This window comes from Equus przewalskii, chromosome 1 (genome assembly GCF_037783145.1).
Source record: "Equus przewalskii isolate Varuska chromosome 1, EquPr2, whole genome shotgun sequence".
In the NCBI taxonomy this organism is placed as follows: domain Eukaryota; kingdom Metazoa; phylum Chordata; class Mammalia; order Perissodactyla; family Equidae; genus Equus; species Equus przewalskii.
In genome coordinates, this window is record NC_091831.1 from 16040520 (window position 1) to 16063782 (window position 23263).

Here is a 23263-nt window from a genome sequence, read left to right on the forward strand (position 1 = left end):
TGTTCATGAGACTAATTAGGTGAGATCATCTGAATTGATTAATCCAGGTAAGTCCCAAGTATGATGAATAGTACAGAGTAAACACCACTGTCTTCACCTTCATGCTCATTACGATCATTATTGTTACTGGCCATTCCCAACCAGTAACAGCAAACTATCTCCCTGTTCTTCATTGCAGCGGGCACACTCCAAGCTCATTTAAAAGTGGCATCCAACCACTGAAGAACAAGTGAAAAAGATGTGGATGCCAGAAAGTGTTCCTTGATGCTGGAAATTATTAACTGATCAGCCCAGCAACCATTTGGGCTGAGACAGCGATCTGCTCAGTGGTATCTCAGTGCATGTTCTGGGCAAGCCTCAATAACTGGGGACTACATGTTGGCCTATAATTGGTTCCAGCCAAAGAACCAACAGCAAAGGAAAAGTATGGGAAAACAGAAATCTAATAGTGTTCCTGAATCATTTCTCCCTCTGCAACTCCTGTTAAACACTGACCTAGGAAATTCAGGCTAGCTGTGTATTGCAGATAAAACAGGTATGGTTTTAATTGGCATGCCCAATCTACTAACTGGTCTGTAACTAGGGAAAGAAAAAAAGGTAACTTGATATCCGTTGCCAGCAAAATAATAAACTAGGTACCATGACCAATTTCCTCTCTGAAAATAGCTAAAAATGCTGGCAAAACATTGTAAACACCTTCTGAAGTCATTGATGAGCTGACAAGAAAATAAGGAACTGAAAGGTAAAAAATGAAGTGAAGGTATGAACCCAAGAGGTAAGCAGAAAACGGAACAGCTTTCACCCTGGAGGCATTTGCAGAACCAGGTATATATTGAGTTTAGATTTTCACAGCTTCACAGGGCACCAGAGACAAAGGGCAGGGTCCACCGGGGAGAAAAGGAGTTGAATAGCAGTCTCTAACTAATAAAACCAAAATCCCATGCGCTGAACTTTCGGTGTAAGGGTGAATGAGAAATAACTCCACTACCTCCTTACCACCAAAGGCACTACTGGAAATGCTACCTCTCTTGAACCTTGGAACAAAGAATCTCTGAGAACTGATACCCATAAGCTCGCCCTCGCTCAGGTTTGCAGCAAGCATTCTTAGGATCTGGAGTCTGAAAATCCTCAAACCAACAATTTAAGTGTTCCTAGATTAGTAGTGATTCCAGGTCTCCAGCAGAAGCTGAATTAAATCCTTTCTAGGGAAAGCCCCCATTATTCCACAATAAAGAATTCTCACATATAAAGTTCTAAGGAAAATGAGCAACTCATTTGCTGAGCATACAAGCAAATGAGGGAACAAAAGTAAGAATTGGCAAAAATGAAAATCAGTAACAAGGACTTCAGATATTGAAATTATCAGAGACAGAACATAAATTGATTATGCTTATAGAAATATATATGCAATTTTGAATATGAGCAGAGATAAAGAAACTATGAAAAATGACTATGAAGCTATAGCTGAAGAGAAAAGTAGTGAAGAAATTATCCAAATTACAGTCCAGAAATGACAAAGATTTAGAATATATGAAGGAGACATTAAGAATTAGGGAAAAGAGGTAAAAAAAAGAGGTTTAATATATGTCTAAACCAGTGGTTCTCAACCAGGAGCAGTTTTTCCTCCAGGAGACAATCTAGATTGTCACAACTGGCAGAGGGTAGGGGTATGTGCTACTGGCATCTAATGGCTAGAGGCCAGGGCTGCTGCTAAACATCCTACAATGAACAAAGAATTGTGACAATAGTGCTGAAGTTGAGAAATCTGGGTGTCCATTCAGTTCCAGAATTAGAGTAGAGACGGAATGGAGGAAAAGCAGTATTGGAAGAGGTAAAAGCAATCAATTTCAATAAATTTCCCCAAAAAATATATAAGAAGAAATGCACACACATTAAACTTTAATACACCAAAGAGAAAAAGTAAATATTTAAAAAGCCAGAGTATATTAGTCTTCACGATACTATTCTCTTTTCTGTTCTCCACTTGGAAAGTCTATGATTAAAGAAGGAAGAGAGGAAAGAATGTGTTTACATTGAAATGTTGACTGTCCAAAATAATAATAGTAATAAAATAATGCCTTGAGGGTTAAATTCTCACCAAATTTCTACGAGCAGAAAGCTAGTGTAGTCCTATTAGTGACAGATAAAATAGATTTTGAAAAAAAAGCATTACTAGAGATTTAAAATGATAAAAGCAAAACACACAGAAATGCATACTGATTTTAAATTTGTATGTATCATATCCTCAAAATGTGATACAAATATTGACAGACTATAAGGATAAATAGACATATTTATAATCATTTGGAATATTTTGACACATATCTTTCAGCAACTGAGAGATTAAACAGGCAAAAATTCAGCAAGAATAAAGAATATTTGATCATAATCAATAAGTCTGGTCTAAAGGACATGTTTAGAACACTGCAGCAGACAAATGCATAGTACTTATTCTTTTCAAATACGCATGAAACACTTAAAAGTTCTATCACGTACTCAGCCATAAATAACGTAACATAGATTCTGGTTTCTAGGACAGTACCAGTTATACCTCTTGTCTTAACATCTATCCAATTTAGCATTTATGCTAGACAAAATTGTCCCTGTTTGCACATTGAATTACGTGATCATTCTGGCCTTAAGACAATCTCAAAAAATTTCACGTAACTATTATCATACAAAGCATGTTCTCTCCATAATGTAATTAAGTTGGAAATCAATAACTAGTGCAACTAAAAGGTGGGGGCTTCCTCCTTCCACCCAGTCCCCACTCAAGGGATGAAATTTCTGTCTTGGTCAAGTCACCACTAAGAACATCAGGCCCTAATCACCTTTGTCCTGGCTCCCAAGGTGGTGGTTCCATGCAAGAGGGGCAAATTAAAAAGTTCTGAGTCTGCTGCCTCCCCCTCACCCCCACCAAGTGCTCAGCTCCTAAAAGTAGGGTTATCACTCAGAGAGAATCACACCTTTGTCCTCACCTCACACCCAGCTCCACAGCTATAGTTCAGATACTTTGCCTGGAAGGAGAATCTCTTCCCAAAGTAACTGACTTCGTTTGCAATGGAGCATGGAGAAGCTCAAGTCTAATGGCACTCTCAAAAACAGTGGAGGTTGTAATAAAAGGCAGTTGGGAGGACTTTGATAGATTTGTTGAAGATACAGGCTAAACTATAGACTGGCTAGTTGACTGGAGAGAACGAGGGGAAGAGACATCTGGGAGGAGCACTGACACTGGAAATCATCTCTTCAGAAGAGTTTAGATTTTATTGGATTTGTCTGTAGGTCAGTTTATGTCCCCAGGGCAATGTTGAAAAAAATAGCACAACAAGACGGGAATTAGTGGAGTTTAACAGCAGAGTATGGTCAGGGAGGGAGACAGATAGTCAAAGAGAACCCTGTGAAAACCACTGTGATCCCTGAGTGATTGTGAGTTTACTCAAGGCTGTGCCTCTGACAAGCAACATCAAAGGCTTTACCCTATAGGGCAGGGGAGTAAGGGACAGTTAGACTTACTAAAATAATACAGCCAATCACTAAACAAATAAAGACGCAAATAACTATCATAAGTCCCAGGGAGGGACTAATAACCAAGTGGCTACAATATATTATCCAAAACGTCTACTTTCTAATAAAATTCATGAGACATGCAAAGATACAGGAAAGAATGACCTATACACTAAGGGGAAAAAAATTAGGCAATAGAAACTGCCCGTGAGTGAACAGATGTTGTAAATAACAGAAAAAGACTTCAAAGTAGCCATTATAAATAAGTTCACAGATCTAAAAGAAACCCTACTTAAAGAAAGATGAGAATATCACTTCAAATAGAGAATATCAATAAAGAAATAGAGATTTATAAAAAAACAAAGAACCAGATGGAAAATCTGGAGTTGAAAATACGACATCCAAATTTAGAAATTCATTAGAAGGGCTTGACAGTAGATTTGAACTGTAAAAAGAAAGAATCAGCAAACTCGAAGATAGATCAATAGAAATTATGCAATCTTCAGAAGAGAGAGAAGAAAGAAATGAAGAAAAATGAACAGAGGCTCAGAGAAATTGGGCCTCTATTAAGTTTACCAACATACACATAATGAGAGTAGCAGAAAGAGCAAGAGAGAAAGAAGCAGAAAAATATTCAAATGATTAATGGCTAAAAAAATGCCAAATTTGATGAAAAACACTAATCTACACATCCAGGAAGCTTAAATATTTCAAGCACGATAAATGCAGATATCCACAAACAGACACATCATAACAAAATGTTAAAAGACAAAAAAAAATCTTGAAAGCAGCAAGAGAAAAAGGACTCATCATATACAACTGAATCCCAGTAAGATTAACAGCTGACTTCTCAACAGAAACAACAGAGTTCAGAGGTCTGTGGCATGACATATTCAAAGGACTGAAATTAAAAAACTGTCAACCAAGGATCTTATGTCTAAGGAAAATTATCTTGCAAAACTGAAGGCATAAAAGGGCATTTGCAGATAAACAAAAACTGAGAAAATTTGTTGCTAGCAGAACCGCCTTACAGGAAATGCATAAATCAGTTCTTCAGGCAGAATGCAAGCGACTCAGATGATAATTCAAATGCACACAAAAGAATAAAGAGAGCCAGTACAGGTAGTTATGCATGTAATGATGAAAGACAGTATAATTGCATATATTTTCTCCTATCTTCTCTTAGCTTAAAATTCAGTTGTATAAAACAACACATATAATTGTATTGTTGGGGCTACAACATGTAGAAATGTAAACTATTTGACGATAACAGCTCAAAGAAGGTGGTGGGAACAGCTGCTTTGAAATAAGAAAATAACACTGGTTAGTCAAATCCACAGGAACAAATGAAGAGAACCAGAAATGATAAATAAGGTTAACACAATAAACTATAAATTCTTCTCCGTTCTTCTCTCATCTTTTAAAAACATATAAAATTATATGAAGTAGCAATTATAGCAATATATTGTTGGGTTTGTAACATATATGGATATAATATGCATAGCAATAATAATACAGAAAGCAGAAAAAGGAATAGAGCTATATAGGAGCAACAATTCTATATCTCATTGGAATTAAATTAGTATAAATCTGATATAGGCTATGATAATATGTATATTGTAAGAGCAAGAGCGACCACTAATAAAATAATTTTAAAATATAGTAAAACATCCTTAAAGGACTTAAAATGTTACACTAGAAAATATCACTTAATGCAAAAGAAAGCAGTAAAGGAGGAACAGAGGAATAAAAAAGACATGAGATATACGGAAAATAAAAATTTAAATGGAAGACATATATCCAACTATGTGAATAATATCATTAAGTGAAAATAGACTAAACAATCTAATCAAAAGGCAGAGGTTGTTGGATTGGATTAAAAATAGAAACAAGATCCAGCTATTTGCTGTCTACAGAAGATACATTTTAGATTCAAAGACGTAAAGATTGAAAGGAAAAGGAAAAGAGATTTCACGAATACAGCAATCACAAGAAAGCTGAGATTGTTATGCTAATACCAGACAAAGTAGACTTGGAAACAAAAAATGTTACTAGTGCTAAAGAGAAACATTGTATAATATAAAAAGTTCAATCCATCAGGAAGGTATAATAATTGTAAATATATATGCACTTAGCCATAGAGCCCCAACAGAGATGAAGCAAAAACTGACAGAAATGAAGAGAGAAATAGACAATTCAATAATAAGAGTTGGAAACTTCAATATCCCATTTCTAATAGTGGATGGAACAACCAGGCAGTAGATCAACAAGGAAATGGAAGACTTGAAGAACACTATACGCCAACTAGATGTAATGGACATCCACGCATTCTTCTCAAGTACACATGGAACATTCTCTAGCAAAGATCATATGCTCAGATGCAAACAAAGCTCAGTTAATTTAAAAGGATTGAAATCACACAAAGTATGTTTCCTTACTACATGGAATAAAATTAGAAATCAGTAGCAGAAATAAATTTGGGAAATTCGTTTAAGTATGTGGAAATCAAACAACACAATTCTAAATAACCGATGGGTCAAAGAAGAAATCACAAGAGAAATTAGAAAATACTTTGAGATGAATAAAAATGGAAATACAACAAACCAAAAATTATGAGATGCAGGAAAACCAGTGCTTAGAGGAATTTTATAGCTGTAAATGCTTATATGAAAAAAAGGAGATAGGCCTCAAATCAATAACCTATTTTTCTACCTTACGACGCTGGAAATAGAAGAGACAAACCTATAGCAAAAAGGAGAAAGAAATAGTAAATATTAGAGTGAAAATTAATGAAATATTATGGAGTTACGTCTCTGTTCAAATTGTTTTAGTGGCTCCTCAATGCTTTTAGGATAAAATCCAAATTTGCAAGTCATTCAAGTCTTTTCACATCTGACCCTTGCTGACCTAGCCAAAATAGTCTCCAATCACTCCCCTTGTTCATCCTGGGACCCAGCCACTCTGAGTGATTAATAAGCAATTTTCCAGTTAATTTTCTTTCTTTCTTTTTTTTTTTTTTAGGAAGATTAGCCCTGCGCTAACATCCACTGCCAATCCTCTTCTTTGTTTGCTGAGGAACATTGGCCCTGAGCTAACATCCGTGCCCATCTTCCTCTACTTTATATCTGGGACACCTGCCACAGCGTGGCTTGACAAGTGGTACGATGTCCGCACGCGGGATCCAAACCAGTGAACCACCAAAGTAGATAGCCAAAGCAGAGTGCTAACTTAACTGCTGTGCCACTGGGCCAGCCCCTAGATAATGTGTGTTTTAAGTGTAGTAGTTAAGAATGATCTTTGAGGAGATGGGGAGTGACTGCTTGTGGGTACCAGGTTTCTTTTTGGAGTGATGAAAATGTTCTACAAATGGTTGTGAAGATGTTTGCATAACTTTGTGAATATTCTAAAAATCATTGAATTGTACACTTTGGGTGAATTGTATGGTATTTTTTGTATCTCCATAAAACTGTTAAAAATCAAAGTAAGTTTTTTCTAAAAAAAATAAAGAGACTCCATTCAGAGAGTAAAAAGTCACAGAATAGAAGATATTTACATCAAATATAACTGACAGAAATAGTACACAGAGTATAAAAAGGATTCCTACAGGGGCCGGCCCAGCGGCACAGCAGTTATGGGCGGACGTTCCGCTTCGGTGGCCTGGGGTTCGCCGGTTCAGATCCCGGTGCGGACATGGCACTGCTTGGCAAGCCATGCTGTGGTAGGCGTCCCACATATAAAGCAGAGGACGATGGGCACGGATGTTAGCTCTGGGCCAGGATTCCTCAGCAAAAAGAGAAGGATTGGCAGTGGATGTTAGCTCAGGGATAATCTTCCTCAAAAAAATAAATAAATAAAATAAAATAAAATAAAATAAAAAAGGATTCCTACAAATAGATAAGTAAAAAAAATAGGAATCCAATAGAAAAACATGGGGAAAAAATCTAAAGCTGTAGCCCATAAGCATGTGAGAAGATGGTTAACTTCATCAGTAGTCAGGGATATTTACATTAAAACCCCAGGGAAATACCAGTACAATCCACCAGATAGGCAAATATGTGAAAGTCTGACAATACCAAGCCTTGGCAAGGAGGTAGTCCCTCGTGAGCACACGCATATATCAGCGAAGGGAATGTAACTATTTTGGAAAATAGTTTGGCATTGTCTAGTAGAATCAAACTATATCGTCCTGATAGATTAATCGTTCTACATTATAAAAGTTCCTCTTTATCACTAAAACGCTTTGTTTTTTAAAATCTACTGTCTCATATTATTACAGCAACCCCAGCTTTCTTGTGGTTGCTGATTACATGATATATCTTTTCCCTTAATGTTCAATGTGTTTGTATCTTTGAATCTAAAATGTGTCTCCTGTAGACAGCAAATAATTGGATCTACTTTTATGTATATGTCCTAAGGCGGTAGTGTCCCATTCAGTAGCCACTAGACACGAATGTGGGAGATGAGCCATTGAAGTGTGGTTAGTCTGAATTGAGAAGCTCTGTTGGTGTAAATTACTCATCAATTTCAAACACAAAGTATGAGGGAAAGATAATGTAAAACATCTCATTAATAATTTTTGTATCAGGGGCTGGCTCCATGGCCGAGTGGTTAAGTTCGCGTGCCCTGCTGCAGAGGCCCAGGGTTCGGATCCTGGGCGCGGACATGGCACCACTCATCAGGCCACGTTGAGGCGGCTACCCACATCCCACAACTAGAAGGACCTGCAACCAAGATACACAACTATGTACCAGGGGGAGGGGGCTTGGGAAATAAAGCAGGGAAAAAAAAAAAAGGAAGATTGGCAACAGTTGTTAGCCTAGGTGCCAATCTTAAAAAAAATAATAATAATTTTTGTATCAGCTACATATTGAAATAATACTCTGGATATACTGAGTTAAATGAAATATTAAAATCAATTTCATCTTTTTACTTTTTTAATGCAGCTACTAGAAAATTTAAAATTACACATGTGGCTTTCATTTGTGACTAGATTATATTTCTATTGGACAGTGCTGCCTTAGAGAAACTTGTGCACATCTCTATCAGAAGACATGTAAAAGAATATTCATAATAGTGTGGTTCACAATAGCAAACGAAGCCATAAAAGCTGAGAATAACCCAAATGCCCTTTAACAGTGGAATGAATAAATAAGTTGTAGTATAGCCAAATAATTGAAGACTATACAGTGGTGAAAATGAAAGAGCTATAACTCCATGCATCAACATAGACGAATTTCTAAATCCATTCTAACTGAAAGAAGCAAGTCCCAGAATAATATACACACCATGATTCCATTGATCCCATTGATAAAAAGGCTCAAAATAAACAGAAGTGATAAAAGTAAAAAGAATGGTTAATACAAACATCAGATAGAGGTTACTTCTGGGGTCGGGAGGGAGAGGGATGCAGAGAGAAACACACTAAGGCACAGGTAACTTACTTAACCTGGGTGGTAGCACCCACGTAGTTTTCATTATTATTCTTGAAACTGGAAATATACATTTACATCCTCTTGTGAAAGTATGAAATATTTCATAATAAATAATCGAAGAAAAATATTTTCTTTTGCTAAAAAATGAGAGAAACAATAAGTGGAAAAGGTAATTTAGAAAGGACTGGAGGCCACAGTTCTTGATGAGATCTAGGGACTAGAAATCTTAACTGGGCATTTATAGAACTCTAGCTTTTTGACCAATTACAAAATAAAGGCAACATTACTTGGCTCTCACCAATTCTAAAGCAATACCTGGACTAGGGTTTGTGAAGTTGTGAGCAAGCCTCCCATGTATCATTCAAGATCTGGGTCAATACAACCTGGCAATAGGTTCGCATCCGTTAACTACACCGCAGAAAGCTCTCTCATGACCAGATCTGACTGCCAAACTCAGCCTTCCCAAGGTGGTTAATTTCACTAAGTTCTTTGAAAGAATGAGAAATATTTGATAACCTTTAAATTTTAATGAGTTCCTAATAGTCACTTCTGATTTTTACTTCATTTGTTATAACAAAAGCTTGGCACGTTTGAAGTATTTTGTTTGTTTCTTTGTTGTTATTCAGGCTGCTTTCAAGCCCTTGTGAAAGCAGATACAAGATGAAGGGAGGCAGGTTTTCTGGGAAACATAGCAGAGAGAACCAGTTTAGGTCATCCACAAGCCATTGATCCATAACTGATGACAAAATAAACTTCCCAAACACCAGAGATAGTTACAGATGGTTCTGTGCTAGGAACAGGGTGACCATCGAGTATGAAGTTGCTTGGTGGATCCCTCCATGTTTCTTAATCTCTTGATATGCTCTGGTCCATCTACAGCAAGGATTAAAATGGGAGGAAGACAAGGCCTTCCAATCCATCCTTTAAATGCTAAGATGGTAGACAATAGAGGGGTCTGGTTAATAGTAATGTAGAGAGCTCCCCTGCAACAATTGTCCTACTCTTTTCCATAGAAATTTCTTTTATGGGAGGCAGCAATATTAGTAATACAATGATCGACTTCCCCCTTGTATCTCAGATATTTTGAGATGAGATGAGCTGAACCTCCCATTCTCTCCTTGTTGCCCAGGAGGAATTTAGGTGATGGCTCTAGAAAAGCCTTTTTCTGTCCATGTGCAGACCCATTATAATGAAAGCCCAGCCAGGAAGGTGACAACAGTGATTCTAACAGATGAACCCATGGTTATTATATTTTGCATATTTTAGAAATAAGAGGATTATACGTTACTCTTGTGGAATAGGCCATGTGGACTTTGAAGTCAAACAAATTCTTAGGGACAAGCCATGTTATTTGGACATAAAACTGATCACAGCATTGCAGTCAGAGTGATCTTTTAAATAAGAAAAACTGCACCCCCTCATCCTGTATCTGGTTTCAAAAACAAGAGCCTATCACTGCCCTGCTAAAAACCACTCCGGATTATCCATCCATCCACCCATGCGTTCATCCGTTCATCTACCCACCCACTCATCCATCCATCCATCTACCCACTCACTCATCCACCAATCCATCAATCCATCCATCTGTCTAACTATCTACCCACCCAAAAGATGTTTATTGAGTACCTAATCAAGTTCTTGACACTGGAAATACGGTGATGAGCAAGACAAGGTCCCTGCCATGTTGGAACTGACATTCCAGTGGGGTGGGAGGGTGGGCAGGAACACACTCAGATAGATAAATGAATAAACAAAAAAAAGAGAAATAAGATTGTGATAAGTGTTATGTAGAATCTTCAAATAGGCTTCAGTGATAGAGAAATTAGAGAGCTACTTTAACTTGTATGACTCGACTGAGGAGGTGACATTTAAGCCATGACTTGAATGACAAGAAGTTCTGGAGGTAGAACATCCCAGGCAGGGAGAACAACTTGTGCCAAAACCCAAAGCTGGGCCTTGGTATGTTCAAGAAACAGAAGGATGGCCAGTGCAGCTGGAGCTGAGTGGGCTGAGCCCAGTGGTGAGCTAAATGAAGTCCCAACCTGCAATTCCTGGTCTTCAGAATCTGCACTACTTTCAGGGACTTAAGGAAAGAACCTGTTTAACCTCCATCTGGGATCCTTGTGTACTTGGCTTGGGGGTACATGAGGTACGTGGTGGCTGAGCCAGAGCAGAACCACACAGTCCACAGGGATGGGCCACCAGCCGATGACCAACTGGAGAGCCCAGAAGTTTCCTTCCGTGATCTCAGCGCACCAGCTTGAGGGATGGATTGGAGGGGCTGGCCACATAGGGCACATTTCAGAAGGCATCTGATCTTCCTGAAAAGGAGGTCCCATTGGGCAGGTACCCGTCTTCACTGGTGAATCTCTCATCGTGGACAATTGAAATAACTACAAGTTCAGTGCAGGGTTAGATTTGAGGATTCCTGGGGAAACTGCTCCCCTTTCCCAATAACTCCCTGCCTGATTCTTCAGCCATAGTTCCCATTTGAGCATGTGCTATATACCCCAAACTGTCCTGAGCAATTTACAAGTGATAACTCATGCAGTCCTCAAAATAACCTAGGAGCTAGATACTATTCTTATCCCCCATCTAAATGTGAGGAAACTGAGGCTCAGAAAGGTGAAGTAACTTGCCCACAGCTAAGAAGTGGTAAACATGTTCTGTAAACCCAGACACACTGAATCTAGAGTCCGTGCTTTTGGCTTCTACACTATGTCTGAAATTTTACTATTCCAGATGGTGTTTTTAAATTCCTCTCCAGGGGTCTAAAAAACAAAAACCCTTAGAGATAGTCATAAAGATTAACATATTAAATTGCACCCATTCGGGTTTCCTGCTTTTTCCCACTCAAGGGCCTCTCACTCCAAGAGGGCCAGGTTGAATGTGGGCAAAGGGGGGCCAGAGCACAGTTAGTGGCATCTTGAGGTGAGTTGAGCCAGAGGATGAGAATAAAATTCTGTCTTTTAGGGGCAGGCAGAGTTCATAAGGGCTGTATCAGTTCTGAGCTTTGAAGGCTGAGGGCAGTCCTAGCATAGGGATGGAGTTTGGTGGGGTAGATTGTTTGCAGAAATGGCCACAAATTTCCATGCCTCCTTGTACCTATGCCTTTTGTAAAGTGACTTGGAATCTCCTCCCTCAAGAAATGACATCTATTTTTCCACTCAAGAATCGGGACCAGGCTTGTCACATCCTTTGCCCAGCAGAGCACAGTGGGAGTGATCCGCAAGTGGGGTCAGTTGTGAGCCCAGGTTTCAAGAGGCCTTGAGCACAACCACACTCTTCTGGAACCCTGCCACTGCCACGTGAACAAGCTGGGCTGGCATGATGGCGGATTAGAGATCACGTGAGCAGAAGAGCCAGGTTGTCCCAGCTGAGGCCGTCCTAGACTGGCAAGGAGCCAGCTGGCCCAGCAGCTCAGTGCATGCCTGAGCCCAGGCAAGAGCAGAAGAACCATCCAGTTCAGACCAGCCCAAATCACCAGCCCCTAGAATTGTGACCCATATAAATGGTGGTTGTTTTTAACCACCAACTATGGAGTGGTTTATACCACAGCAACAGCTATTTGATCTTATTGGTGAGGAGCAAGGCTGGGAAGTGGGTACATGCAGCAGTGGGACTGAAGGCCAGCAGAACAGGCAGGGGTTGAGGCCTTGGAGAAGGCTGGTGACCCAGACCCTGCTGGTCTCTTGGTACTACTGAGGTGCAGGGAAGAGCCCCAGGAGGGAAAATTCCAGGGTCTGGGGCCACATTTCTTCTACCTGGATGGATTTCAAGCATCTGAGAGCCTCTCCAAGATGCACAAAACCAGCTCTTGTCTTGGTTTGTAATCTTCAGGAAACAGAATATTTAGGGCAAGGAACCAGGGGAAGATTTGGATGTGGTATCCAGAGTGGGGTGGATGGTGTGCCCAGAGCAGGGTGATTGGGGTGCCCAGAGGTTGGTGGGTGGGTTTTCCAGATGTACCAGGGGCAGCCAGCTCAGACTCAACCCTCTGGCCGCAGACTCAGTTCAGATCAAAACCCTGGGCAGAGGGGCTGTGGAATGTCTTCGCTAAGTGGAGGCTGCAGAGCGCCAAAGACACCACTAGTCACTCATTCGGGGGCACTTTTCCTGCAATTAGTGGAATGGAAATGTGCTAGTAATAATCAGCAGGATCAAGAAAGAGGTTTGCACTTTGCAGGTGCTCTTCTGAAGTGCCATCTGTTGCATTGGCCTCCATTCCAACAAAAAGGATTACAAAGAAGAATCGTAATGGAATTGAACATGCAATGTGTTTATGATCTAATGCAGGTGGTGGGCTGGGTCAGTTAGGAGTTATGGGAAGCAGTGGTGAACAGATATGGTCCTGATGAGAAGGTGGAAAGACAAACCATGTTCCTCATTGTCCCCAGTGAGTGGCTGCTGAGATTAGGGGTATGCAGACTGGGGTTAGCCAACCTTCCCTGGGAACCAGCCTCAGCTTCCCAGCTCTTGGGAATGCCCTATGGACAGCCAGCCCCATGGGGCTTCCCTCCATCATAAAGCTGCCCAACTTTCAGACAACAAGAAACCCAAATCACCCAAATTAACCTGATATCCACTCATCCACTGGAGTCAGACAGACTGGATTTGAATTCTTGCCCAGCCAGATATCAGCTGAGTGACATAGACAAGCTACTTCTGAGGTTCTGTTTTCCTCATCTGCCATGTGGATTTGAAGGTGGCACTTCCTCTACCTCCTGGGGCTGAAGTGAGGAGTAAGTGGGACAACAGAGGGGAAGTGCTCAGCACAGGGACCAGCATAGAGGAAGTCCACCCTCCATAAGTGTGGCTGTCATCTTCAGCATTCGAACACTCACTCACCGGGCATCTGGGATGCATCAGGTGTAGTTCCTGCTCCCGAAGGACTGACCTGAATGAATGCATCATTTACAAAGCAGCTGCCTTAACAGGAGCTCCTTACCCTCAGAGAAGGGCCACGCTCTAAGTCCAAGCATGAGCTCCCTTGACTCTCGGAGCAGAGAGGGTAGATGGAGCCTTCCTAAGGGGTCTTCTCTTGTTCATCCTCTCAAGACTTGAAAACTGGCAGGAGGATTATCACATTTACTTTTTAAAGATTGGCACCTGAGCTAACATCTATTGCCAATCTTCTTCTTTTTTTTCTTCTTCTTCCCAAAGCCCCCTAGTAGATAGTTGTATATTCTAGTTGCAGGTCCTTCTGACTTCGCTATATGGGATCCCTCCTCAGCATGGCCTGATGAGCAGTGCCTTGTCTGTGCCCAGGATCCGAAACGGTGAAACCCTGGGCTGGAGAGGCGGAGCACGCAAACTTAACCACTCGGCCACGGGGCCAGCCCCAGGTCATCACTTTTTATAAATGAAAGTTGTCCAAGTACAACATAGACATTTCCTGCAAATTTTACTCCAGGGAAACTGGTCCAGCGACTTCCTTTCTCTTGGAGAAGCTTCCCACAACATCCAGGAAACTCCAGGATGGGGCTCTGAGGGTGGACAGAGGCGATGGGTGACTCCAGACACCTGGGAAGGTTTATTATAGTAGCTGCTTATCCAACCCAAATATGCACAGGAAGCCCCTGGCGCTCTTCTTAAAATGCAGACTCTGATCCAGCAGGTCTGGGGTGGGATCTGAGAATTTGTATTTCTAACAGGCTCCAGGGGAGGCCAGTGCTACCACTCTGTGGACACAGTTTAAGAAGCAAGTGTTCTCAAATCTAGGCCACAGGAGAATTACCTGATGAACTTTTTTTTTAACAGCTTTATTGAGACATAATTCACATACTATACAACTCACCCATTTAAAGTGAAATTCAGTGGCAGTTGGTATAATCACAATGTTGTGTAACCATCACTGAAATTAATTTTAGAACATTTTCATCACTCCAAAAAGAAACCCCATATCCATTAGCAGTCACTCCCCATTTCTCCCCAATCTCTCTGCAGCCTGAGGCAACCACTAATCTACTTTCTGTCTCTGTAGATTTTCCTTTTCTGGACATTTCACATAAACGGAATCATACAATGTGTGTCCTCTGTGTCTGGCTTCTTGCACTTCAAAGGTTGTACATGTTATAGCATGTTTCACTACTTCATTCCTTTTAATTGCCAAATAATAGTCCATTGTGTGGATATACCACATTTTATTTATCCATTCATCAGTGGATGGGCATTTTGGTTGTTTCCACTTTTTGGTAATTGCATGTAGCACTGCTATGAACATTGTGTACATGTTTTTATGAGAATGTGTGTGTTTCTCTTGGGTTTACATCTAAGATTGGAATTGCCAGTTCATGTGGTAATTCTATATTTAACATTTTAGGAACTTTTAGGCTGTTTTCCAAAGTAGATGCACATTTTTACACTCCCATCAGCAATGGATGAGGAGTTCAATTTCTCCACATCTTTGGCAACACTTATTATTGTCTGTCTTTTTGATTATAGCCATCCTAGTGGGTATAAAGTATCTCATTGTGGTTTTGATTTGAATTTCTTGATGGCTACCTGGAGAGCTTTTAAAAAATATTGATTTCCTCTGTATACCTCCACCAATTTAATCAAAGTATATGGTTAAGGGGCCGAGGAAATCAGTATTTTTAAAACTCCCTAGGCACTTCTCGTGTCGTTCATGTTTGAAAATCTATTGGGCCTTGTGTTGGTTAGGGTTCTCCAGAGAAACACAACTTTGCAGGAGATAGAGAGAAAGAGACAGCAATATAGATATAACTAGCTAGCTAGCTATTTATATCTATAGATATCGACAGATATCTCTATCTATCTATCTATATAGAGGTTTATTTTAAAGAACTGACTCTTATGATAGCAGAAGCTTGGCAAGTCCAACATCTGCAGGGTAAGCCAGCAAGCTGGAGGCTCAGGGAAGAGTCGAGGAACCAGGCCAAAGGCAGTGTGCTGGCAGAATTCCTTTTGTTTGGGGAGATCAGTCTTTTCCTATTAATGCCTTCAACTGATTGGATGAGGCCCATCCACATTATGGAGGGTAATCTGCTTTACTCAAATTCCACTGATATAATTGTTAATCTCATCCAAAAAACACTTTCACAATAACATCTAGAATAATGTTTGACCAAATATCTGAGCACTATGGCCTAGCCAAGTTGACATACAAAATTAACCATCACAGGTCTCTGCTTCATCATTCAGCCACATGGACTAACCACCTACTAAAAACTGCCCTAGGCACTGGGGATACTGAAATGAAGACGTGGTCCCTGCCCTCAGAAAGGTCACAGTGTAAAACAGGAAAACTCATAGTACCTACCTCATAGAGAGATGATGCAGGATAAATGGAAAAATTGCATGATGGTAACCAGCATCATGCCTGGTATTAGTGAGTGCCTATAACAGCATCTACACATTAAGACCCAAAGAATGGCAGTACCAAGGAGCATTTTTCTAGATGATAAGAATAGTCTTATTTTCAGAGCAATTTCATACACCAAGCCATTGCCAGAGCCATACCCTGGGTCAGTGTAAGAAGCTCTCACCCAAGAGAGATTTACTGCCATAAAAAATATTGCCCTGCTGGCCAGGAAAGCCATAGCGCCTGCTGCGCCATCGGCAGCCCGCTGCCCACAGCCACACACACCAATCTAAGCAGCATTATTAAAGCATAAATCCCCATCTCTTGTCTCCCTCTCATTGGGCCGAAGCATCACCATGTTCATTAGCGGGAAATGTGAGGTTATATAATCTAATTTTTATAACTCTCCACGGATAGTATGGGTCATACATTAGGCTGAGATTTCAACCTTTAAAGATAAGGGGAATGTCATTTTTATTAAAAAGGACCACAAAGCATAATGGTAATTATTACCCCAAATAGGCAAAATAACCCAGAATCCACAAAAAGGAGTGTTTATAACTCTCTCTAATACTCAGGTCTCTGAAGCAGGAGTGCAAATAAAGCAGCTCAAGGGCATTTGCCATCACTGCTCAAAGGGTACCAGGCCTGGCACACAGACTGAAGGAGAGGTGGGGCCCTGAATCCTGATGCCTGGCTTCCAGAGGCTGCCCAGGCTCCATCTGCATTCCCTGCCTGGACATGCAGGGCTCTGAAAGGCAGTGGGGTGGGGTGGGGACAGATCCTATGGTTGCCTGGGCACCCCTGACCCTGGAAGACATGGGTGGGCACCAAGGAACGTTCAGCATGAAAAACTTGTGTGGCTCAAGAGAGGCCACTGTGACTGCTCCAGACCTGCAAATTCAGGTGCTTGTTGCTCCCTCCTGCCCCCAGCTTCCCCTTTCAAGCCTCTGTGAGCTGCCAGAGCAGATGGCAGTGCTCCTAGGATGAACATGCTCTAGAGTCAGAAGTGACACCATAGATGTGCACTCTGAGACATCAGTAAAAGTCACCAGCATTTGGTCTGTCTGCCCATATGTTTAAGGGATCCCACAATAGGCTTAACAGCACATTAACTGTGAACAGAAGTGGCAAACCCATGGGTGGCCAGGATGTTCTTGACCTTCACATTTCAAGAGATTGAAGAAAACACTTAAGAATCAAAAGCTTTTATCTACAAATGGAATACTAATCACTGGTTTCCCTGGTAATCCCAGCCACCCTGGGTCTGCATGCCAGTTGCATGTAGGATGCAACCATGCTCAGGATGTAAGCTCTCATACCTGGGCTGCTTACCTCTTTGACTTTTCCTGTCCATGGTCCCCAGTCCTGAAGGCATGGATTGGGGGTTTCATGAATTCAAGCTTCACGACTTCATGAATTCTGAATTTCAAGAATTCATGAATTCTGGCTATTCATCCACTGACCCATGTCCCTAGCCTCTCCTCAGTCCCCTGGCTACCCATCCTTGAAGTGTCTTGCTCTAAGGGTGAAACCTTTTCCTGGATGTTCCTCATTGCCTGCCCTGTCCTCTTTCTCACTTTCCTGCAGCTTTACCTGTGGTTGAGGTTGCTAGGTGCCCACGGCTTGCCTCCTTGGCCAGATGATAAGCTGTTGACGGCAGCCACCCCATGCCCGGAATAGTGCCCAGCACCATGGCGTAGGTCTCAGTCATCATTTGTAGATTGATTCCATCAAAAGTTATCACAGTTGCACAAATGGGAAGTGAGAAAATAAGCTAAGCTCCTTAAAATTCATTTTCCCATATGTCCAAGTATGCTGGAGATAGTAACAACCTGTCTACTTGACAGCTCAGGGAGAAGTTCAGGGCCCAAAGAGAAGGAGAAGGGATGGAAGTCTGAGGACATACAGGTCCATCTCAGAGTTCACTTCTAGCCCCTCACTCTCATAACCCAGGGTTGCTCAGGCAGGAAGTTCTGCCTCAGCTAATCTAAATCTTTCTTGTTGCAGTCTAAGCCAATTTCCTGGGCAGCGTGATGCACTTTTCATCAAAGACACATGGGTGGCAATTATCTTTGAGAGTGGCTATTACGGGCAGGCTTAGCAGATGACAGCCTTTTAAGTTTTCAGAAGTGTGTGTGTCTTTATTCCATGCCATATGGACTTCCTGCTCTGTTGTTCTGCATATTTAAAACCCCCTCTTCTAGCTTATCTATTTGAAATACATTTAATCCATTGGAACGGTCAAGACATCAAATAAAACCATATATGCAGCTTCTGATCAATACCCCGCCAAGGGAAGTGCTTAAGCAAAGATGACTTACACATGAACCTCAGGGCAAACCTGACCAGGGCTCTCTCAAGAACGTTCCAGACCTTCATTTCTCTAACTCCCAAAGTCCGAAACTCCAGAGATTTCTGATGAAACACAGTTTATACCCAGGTCATTATAACTTTGAAGGTATATTTCCTTAAAACATTCTGTGCAATTTTACAAATGTTTATAATCAGGTTATTCTGACTTTGAAAGTATGTTTCCTTAAGACGCTCTGTGCAATTTTAAATAAGAAACTCTTATATACAATTTAAAGTCATCCAAAGAGAACGTCGTAGCTGGGATTTTAGTAGCTCCTTTCCTACTAAAAGCTCCAGGCCCTGCACCCAGATTCTGTGTTAACAGATATCAGTGGCTATTCTGGTGTTAAGCAAAACCTCATGCTATCTTTTCAAAATATCCATAGTGAAACCAAACATCACACGCACACAAACTTAGTCAATGCTTTGACACACAAATCTGGATGAAGTACTGAAATTTTAATTAGAATTGTCTCCTCTACCCCTCACTTAGTATAGGAGACATGTTTTCTGTCCGGGTGGTCTACTTCGGGATGACATTAATTTTTCATAATACGTGCTTATGGGAACTTCCTTTCTTCCCATCATCCTCTAGGTCTCATTAGTGCTGGGCATGAGTAAAATACTCGGGTTTTAAAATACCCCTTTGAGGCAGGAGGGAAAGACAGCTCTCTGCTGATCTGCAACAAATCTCTGCTTATGATTCAAAATTAGAAAAGTGTTGACATTTCAAAACAAGTTTTGGGGGTTCACCAAGCCTGGCTTCCGGTTTCTGGATGTCAAACCCACTAGACTCTCAGGACGAGGTGTGCTCTTCTACAAATGCTGGAGTCCCTGCAGGGAAGATGGCATTGTTAATAACCCAGAATAAGGAAAGATCTTCTTAGGGTCATGGAAAAATGACACATGTTGGCTTGCTGATAGGGTGGCGGTGAGGAGTGGCTTTTGGACTTCAGTTCTGGGCCTTATGGGTCACAGAATGTTTCCTGAATGAAGAGCTGGAAACACGCTTAATTGCAGCTTCCACGAATGACTGACTTGTTTCCCTTAATGGTTTCATGGAACAAAATGCCCATGGAACAGTGGCAGAAAGAAAACCAATCCTGGGCAGGAAACCATTGAGATGCTCAAAGGGAATGAGAGAAAGAATGGAAAGTGGTTATTTTCTTTAATGGAGCAAGGAAGTATGTTTCATCCAGTTACAATTGTTGAAACAAAAATCCTAATTGTTATTAAAAATCAAAGGATTCATTGGTCTCTTGGGAGACAACATTGCCAAGTTTCAGAGCTGAACAAATGGGATTGGTCTTTGTCAGTTGAATAGATATCTGTTTAATTTTAGTGACAAATTTTTAAAAAATATGTTGTCTGGATTTTCCTTTTAATTTTCAATACTTTTTCTCTTTTCTGGATGAAGAGCAAATTAAGAGACATTAGAACAAAAAATTCACTTCAAAACTCCTCAAAAAACCAAATGCATTTTATTTGTGTCAAGTTTCTAATAGCTAAGTCTATCTGTTAATACAAATAAAAAATATTAAAATCAAAATCATTTTATACTAAAATATTCCATTATTCCCTCTCAGCCTCCACCCTCTTTCACTTTACTTTATTGTTTTTATTATAATAAGCTCAAGAAGATATAAGATGCAAAAGCAAGAAATCCTGGCTCCGGAGAGGCAATTGCATTTCCAAGCACAAGAATTGATCATCTACTTCTTCCTATTCACGCTGTTCAAACTCATATTGGTCTTTCTAATTTTAACAGCAAAAGTCAGCTTGGAAAGAATGATTTTGCGCATATTTTCACAATATGTTAACAATTCCAACAGCGAGGAGTCAACAGTTACAGCATACATCATAATCATCGAGACTGCATTAAGAGAAGATAATTATGAATGGAAAAAATATATATTATTTGTGTCTAATAGCAGCTCTGGATGATGAGAATTGGGTCCTGTTCATGAGAACACATGTTTGGTAATTGAGATCTCATTTTGAAGATTAATTGTTCAGTGACAGCTGTCTGAGACACACTCTCTTGTCACTGACAGAAAACGGCTCCTCTGAGTCTGTCCTTCTGGAGTCCTCAGCTCTGGGCTGACAGGAGAGCAAAACCAAAGGACCCAGGGCCACAGTTTTGCAGGGGCCTCTGCTCATGGTTCTGCCTCAAATAGAATATTCCTTCCTTAGAAACTCACTCTCCCACCAGACTCTTAGGGCTGTGTCCTCCCAAAGGGTGATCTGTGGTTCAAACGTGGTGGACAAGAGGTCAATTTAGATGAGACAGGCAAGGATTTCATTTTAATTACTATGTTGTTACTTTCTTGCATACTGTTAAAAATACAATTATCACATCCAAATGTAATTTCAGAGGCAGGGTTATTTAGAATGAGGGTAAATAATGAAAGTCAGTGTATTTAGGTAAATATGAAGAATAACAGTACATAAATTACAGTATAGTTATTACTTAGACATGGCAGGAGGCAGAAAGCTGGTTTGAAAATGACTGGGGTTTGGAAACCCCTGCTGTGAAACTTTGCCCACGGAGACAGGACAGAAGTCCTGACTTCTTTCATCTGGAGAGGGGGCTGGCACAAGGGGAGGGTATATAGACTGCATTTGTCCAACACTCAGATTGAATTCATATACATCAGTGATCTCTAGTGGGCTTAAAAACACCACCAGTTAGCATTCCCAGGGTTGTCAACATGTCAATTTTGGCTTAGAAACAGAAAAACAGAAGTCAAACAAGGTGTGTCTTTGAATTCTATCCCTTAAAAATCTCCCAAGCCTTGCTTCCAGGGGTCTTGCTCTCCGAGATCCAGAGACTCAATCTAGTACAGAAACGCTGGGACCTGCAGCAGCAACAACAATGTCTGAACTGCACAGGGACAGGCCCTGTTCTAAGTCCTTGACCCAAATTATCTCATCCCAGCCCTCACCACTCCTGGGGGAGGGATCATGATTCCCACTCTAAAGATGCAGAAACCAAAACACAGAACTAACAACTAGTACACGGAAGAACCTGGGTTTGAACCCAGGGCCAGAGCCTGCCCTCTTAAATGTTACAAATGTTGTGCTGATCAATTTTCTATTATTCAGTGCGCTCCCGTCATCAGGTGCTCCAAAATGTGGAAATTCACAATCAGGCCCAAGTCCGGACAGCCTGAGCCAGGAGCAGGGAGGTTGCTAAAGCATCATCTCTTCCACCAATTGTCTGGCCTTCTCCTGAAGGCTGTGGGCCTAGCTGATCAGCCATTTTCAAGAAAAGAGTAAAGGTGCTGTCAATAAAAAATGAGATGCTTGCAAGAAACTGAATGGTAATTGTTTTCTTTCTTTTTACTTAAATTTCCAGCAAGTGAGAAATTTAATGTTGGGTGGTAGCATAATAGAAAAAAGTCTGGGCCGGCCCTGTGGCCGAGTGGTTAAGTCTGCGCGCTCAGCTTCGGTGGCCCAGGGTTCAGATCCTGGGCATGGACATGGCATCACTCATTAGGCCATGTTGAGGCAGCATCCCACATGCCATAACTAGAAGGACCCACAACTAAAATATACAACTATGTACTGGGGGGATTTGGGGAGAAAAAATCAGGAAAAAAAAAGTCTGACCACTATATCTCAACTTGATCAGGGAAATGAAACACGTTTAGGCTTTCTTTTTGTTTTCTTTTTAACTTGATATTCTCCCCTAGCTTCCGTCACTTCAAGTTCAGATATGCCTTTTGAGAAAACATGATTGAAGAGAGTATACACATCATTTCTCAGCTTTCTTGGCTTTTCTCAAAGAGAGCGTCTGTTAAGATACACAGAGGTGATTTTTCAAATCTGCCGTCAAATTGCCTATGAAAACAACTCTTCTTCTCAAGGTCAAATTAGTCTTTGAAGAATATTCGTGATCACTGAAGGAAAATTACCTTTAGGCATCCTAATGATAGGCAATAGAAAAAGAACTCCAATTCCTTTGTAGACTTATGAGAATTAAGCAAATGCTTAACTTCAGTAATGAGAAAAATATGCACTGTGTGAAGAGACACACGCTATTGGAGATGGGCAGGTAGGCGGGCTCCGAGTTAGTTCTGCTTTGGCGCCAATGCTGGTTGGAGCCAAGTTTCTGACACACACTGGGGAAGCTGCTAGACCAGAAGGCCTGTGCGTGTTTTCAGGTTACAATAAACCCTGTAAAGTCAGGTTGCAGGAAACACACTTGCACTTACCATGGGAACAAGACAGACAGCCATCACAATGAAACACTAGAAGCTCTTATCTCCTTCCCCTGGTATGAACGAAGCCATGAAAGGAACACTTAAAAAAGAATAAGTCAAACTGTCTGTGTAGTTAAAACAGCCTAGGAGAGAAGTCCCCAAAACCAATGAGCTCAAAATTCATCTAACTTTTGACATTGGAATTCTCTCCTATTTTCTTCTTTCTTCTCTTCCATTATCTGTGTCAGACCAGCATCAACCAATGGTAAACCCAGAACCCTCACTTGGAACCCGGGTTTGGGGGCAATCAGAACGATGGGCCTGAGTGAAGGGCACAGCCAAGTTTATGGCCATGATGCTTCTTATTAGAGCAGCTAACTCACATCCCGTAGACCTGTCGTTGAAAGCCCACTCTCATTCAGAGTGGAGTTTCAGGACAGTAA